Source organism: Megascapheus bottae, unplaced genomic scaffold, assembly GCF_031878675.1.
Source record: "Megascapheus bottae isolate mThoBot1 unplaced genomic scaffold, mThoBot2.hap1 HAP1_SCAFFOLD_79, whole genome shotgun sequence".
NCBI classification, from domain to species: Eukaryota; Metazoa; Chordata; class Mammalia; order Rodentia; family Geomyidae; genus Megascapheus; species Megascapheus bottae.
Genome location: NW_028327439.1, coordinates 412,905 through 418,079, shown reverse-complemented (window position 1 = coordinate 418,079; position 5,175 = coordinate 412,905).

Here is a 5,175-nt window from a genome sequence, read left to right as displayed (position 1 = left end):
CTGTAACCATCAGCACACAAACTCCCAGAGCCTCTCACATCCTCTTCTGTGATACCATTGGTGCCAAGCGTAGCTCTCCTCTCTTCCAGCTTCTCCCTCAGCCCCCTCAAGCCCCTCTTCTTGGTGGAACTTGTGGATCCCCTAAACACTGCCAACAGCTGTCTGCCCTCCTGTCTCACCCTGTCCTGAGCAGCTCCATCTCCAGCCTTCTCTCATTACTCACAATCCCCAGACCTCTAGCTTGGGTCCTGTCTCAGGCCTTAAGCCTGAGTTTTCATCTGAGTGGAGAGTTCCTGGGGAGGAAGATGGTCACCCACAAGGCAAGGCTGGGAGAGGCTGAGGGCGAGGCGGCAGAAGGCTGGAGGGTTAGTTCCAGGCTGGACCAGCAGGGCTGGTTTGAATTCTTGGTGTTGCTTTGGTTGAGGGGAGCAGAGGGAATCAGGTGCTCCTTATCAGGTGAGTAGAATTAGGCCAAGATTTACCTTTTATCCTACTTGGGTCCTGTGTCCAAAGTTTGGTATTATCTAAACCTTACCTGACTCCTGGCCCAGGGGTCACCCCCCACTGTCCTTGAGCATGGTCTCTTCTGGTTGGTTACCTGGGTGCTGGGAAGGGCTGGCCCCGGCCTCGCCAAGCCCACCATTGACGCTGCTAGCCTGAGTCTTGATGATGGATTTGAGCTTCTGATTCTCCCAGATAAGCCGCAACAGCTTCTTCAGCTCCTCATTTTCCCACACCAGCTTCTCTATCTGATGCCGAAGTCCCTTGTAATTGATGGGTAAAGACATACCCCAGGGTAGTGGGGAGGGCATTGCATCTGGAGGCTGCCCAGAGCCCTGTGCCTTTCCCGGACTGGAAGAGGACCCTGTAGTCTGCAAGGCTGGCCCAGTAGGCCTGGGTATTATGAGTTCAGAGGCTGTGCCCACATCCTTGCCCCTGCATGACAGGCTTAGCTCTGTGCCTACAGGCCTTTGTGCAGGCCCTGACTTGCCTGGAATGTCCAGCCTCTCTGTCTGGCCAGCCTCACCCCCATGTGCCCCTCTAAAAGGCCTTCTTCTCTCCTACAGCTGTGCCCCATGTTGCAGCACTTATCCTGTTCTGTCCAGTGAGCTTCTTCATGCTTTCCCTGGCATTGCAGTGAAGGTGGGGGCTGGGCCTGTTCCGAGAAAGCCCAGCACCCCGCAAGGGCCTGGCTTGGTGTAGGTAGGTAGCCATGGACAATGCACTGCTGCCTTCCAGGTTGGGTGTCCTTTCCCTTGCCCTCTTGAGCTTGCCCCAACCTGCCCTGCCAGCCTTCTCCTGAGAGGGCTCCACTCTGGACACCCAACATCTTCTGACCCCAGGCACCTTGGCTCCTTCTTTGGCTGTGGGTCCTGGGAGTCCCCACAACAGCCTGGGCCTTCTGTGCTTGGTGATTCATCCCCCATCCCCAGCGGCGACTCCTCTGCCCCTGGAACCCTGCTCCCCAGCCTTTCCCTTCCAGTTCCAGGAACTCAAGACTCAGGGCACTGGCTCACTTGCTCCCTCCTCCCATCCACATGGCGCTCCCTCCCTCCTCTCAGAGCTTTCTACAGGGGCCTCTACCCACTGGCCAGCCGGGAGGCCTTACCCTGATGCTGGCAGTGGCTCCCGAACCTTTCACAGGACCGGAAACAGAGGGTGAATTCCAGGTTTAAGTCAGCGGGCAGCCCAGAAGGAGCAGAGGCCCGGGAGGAGGAGGAGCTCAGTCAGGGCTGGGGTCTGTGTGAGTTGAGAGGTCCACCTGGACCTCACAGTGAGGGATAGACCAAGGCTGGCTGACTGGATGCCCCAGGGAGCAGGGAAAGCCCTGTGATCTCCTGTGAAGAGGAGCACTGGCATGGCACCACCTGGCTCCTCTCCAGCTTTGGAGATGGCTGAGCTGTGAGAGTGGATGTCGTCTGTGATTTTGGTAAATACCACTCTACACAGTGCTGCAAGGACATTTTGTAAGAAGAGAGGTTACTTTCCACCTATGGATGGTCTGATCAATCAGCTGAATACCTGAAGAGCAAACTCTCTGTTTGAATTGCCATTGAAGAGTTTTGCAAAGGGACTGCACTTCCATAAGTCAGGCTAGGAACACAGTGCTCCATAATCAGTGCCATCCCTTCCTTCATCCTTGCATCATCTCTCTCCCTGACCACCATGCTAGGTTACCCTCCTTCCCTCCCTCCCTCCTTTCCTGTGCCCCCTCTTTTCCCACCCCCAAAAAACATTTCCACTTCCTAGCACTTATCTTGATAAGCTATATTAGTTGTTCAGAGGAGTTACACTTTCGATTCCTCCCCTAAGTAAACCCTCCTTTAGACAGCTTGTTTGTGTGTAAATGCCTTGAGCCCTGTGTGGGCTATCATGTCCAGTGGTATTTTACATCTTCCATTTACATACACCATTTTTCTCTCTGAGCCTGGCCTACTTAACATGGTTATTCTAGGTCCATCCATCTTCTGCAAGCAACATAGTATTATTCATTCTAATGGATGAGTAAAATTCCATGATGCATATATATACCACATTTTGTTGATTCACTTCCTCTATTGTAGGCATTGGGTGTTTCCATAACTTGGCTGTTGTGAATAGTGTGGCAGTGGATGTACATGTGCAAGTGTCTTTACCATTTCCTGGCTTGTGATGCTCTGGGTAGGTGCCCAGGAGTGGTATGGCTGGATTGTAGGGAAAGTCTGCGTTTAGTTTTGTGAGAAACCTCCAGACTGACTTCCAGTGGTTTGTATTCATTTGCATTCCCACCAACAGTGGAATGGGGGTCTTCTCCCCCTATACCAGCCAGCATCTGTTACTGTTTGAATTCTCTGTCCTGGCCAGGCTTACTGGGGTGAGATGGGAGCTCAGTGTTGTTTTTATTTGTATTTTATTTATGGCTCAGGATGTTGAACATTTCCTCATGTGTCTGTTGACCATTTTTACTTCTTCAGGTAAATCTCTGTTCAGCTCCTTTGCCCATGTGTGGATCAGGTTAATAGTTTGGATGGGATTCATTTCTTGAGCTCCTTGTGTATTTTGGATAGTAGGACCTTATTGGATATATGAATGGCAAATATCTTCTCCCAGTATGATATTTGTCTTTCTAGTTTAGTAACTATGTCCTTTGCTGTGCAGAAATTTTTAGTTTGATGTAATCCCATTTGTTAAGTCCCTCTCATATTTGCAGCACCCCTGTGACTTTTCTTAATTTTTTTTGGGGGGGATGGTTCTAGGGCTTGAACTCAGGGCTGGGGCACTGTTATTGAGCTTTCTCAAGGCTAGCACTCTACCACTTGAGCCGCAGCACCCCTTTCCAGCTTTTCTGAGTATGTGGTACTGAGGAATTGAACCCAGGGTTTCATGCATGCTAGGCAAGCACTCTACCACTAGGCCACACTTTCGGACTTCTTTAAAATTTTGGTTGTTGTTGGTGGTGGTGGTTGAGCTCTTCATCTCAAGGCTACAGCCCTACACCTTGAGCCACAGCTTCACTTATCAGTTTCTCCTGATTAATTGGAGATAAGAGTCTCATGGACTTTAGCACCTGGGCTGGCTTTGAACCTTGAACTTCAGGTCTTTGCCTCCTGAGTAGCTAGGATTACAGGCATAAGCCACCACACCCAGCCTAATTTTTTTTTGATGGGCCTGGGGCTTGACCTCAGGAACTGTTCACTCTCTTGAGCCTCTTTGGGCTCAGGTTATTACTCTACCACTTGACCCACAGCACCAGTTCCAGCTTTTTTGAGTAGTTTATTAGTCTCATGGGGTCTTTCCTGCCTGGGCTGGCTTTGAACTGCAATCCTCAATCTCAGTCTCCGGAGTAGCTAGGATTACCGGCATGAGGGGTGGGAGTTTGGACTAGTGGTAGAGTGCTTGCCTAGCATGCGTGAAGACCCAGGTTTGATTCACATACATACAAAAAGCCAGAAGTGGTGCTGTGGCTCAAGTGGTAGAACTCTAGCCTTGAGAAAGCCCAAAGACAGTGCTCAGGCCCTGAGCTCAAGCACAGAGCCCAGCACTGGCCAAAAAAAAAAAGATCTTTACTGATAGCATTTTAATTTTCCATTGTACTAACATTTCTTTCCTCCAAGTATGTGAATATAATAGTTAATATAGTATAATGTGATATTATAGGATATTTATTACTAAATGTATGGCAGGCATCCTGTTAGTTTCATGCCAGTGGTAAGTGGGCATTGTGCCTGCTTTATCAAACTCGCAGCGAATTGGAGTGGCTGGGGACAAAGTGATCACAATAACATGGAGGCAGGGGAGTGGCTAGTTGGTGGAGGGTTCATCTAGCAAGCAGGAAGCCTGGGTTCATTTCCTCAGCATCACAATCACAGAAAAAGTTGGAAGTGGCACTGTGGCTCAAGAGGCAGAGTACTAGCCTTGGGCAAAAGAAGCTCAAGGACAGACCCCAGGCCCTGAGTTCAAGTCCCAGAACCGGCAAAATCAATAGCCAATGGAAATGTTGTGTCACTCAGGGCACATGGCTCTGAAAGTAGGCATGGCTGGCTCAGGTGAAACTCACTTGGATCATGGAGGGGCTCGTGTTCTTGAAGAATTCCAGGGACGGTAGGATGAGGAGCAAGGATGTAGGTGCTGGAGAAGGAGGCAGAGGACAGGCTCTAATGTTGAGGCTTTCTTCCAGAGGCTTTCAGAAGTCCCAATGGAGCTCTTGAGGGTGTGGGAAGGAGCTACAGAAGCCACGTATGCACCTAAGCACAGAGGGAAGAGGGGTGTTTCTGGCTGAGGAGGGACTAGAGGCCTCGAATACAATGGTCTTGGGATGGACAGATGTGCAGAATGGCCCGGGGGTTCTGCTACAGTGGTGTCAATGCTGGGTGTAGCAGCATTGCAGGGGAGATATGTGGGGCAGGGTTCTGGAGTGGGGCTCGGGTGTGCAGCTAAGCCTCAATTTCACCAGGTGGGAAGAAAGCAGGGGGTCCCACCAAGTCCCCCAGTAGAATGGGCTGTGTGACCAGATGGAGTCAGCCAGGAATCAGTCATGAAAGAGACAGACTGGGCAGTGGACCTTGTACCCAGGAGTGCCAGAACAAAAGGCTCCCACTGACTGAGCAGAGATGCCTGCAGGGTGGACTAGAAGGAAGACCTGAGGAGGCCTAGCTCATGATGGTGAGGGGGGGAAGGGGGGACAAGCCTGATGGC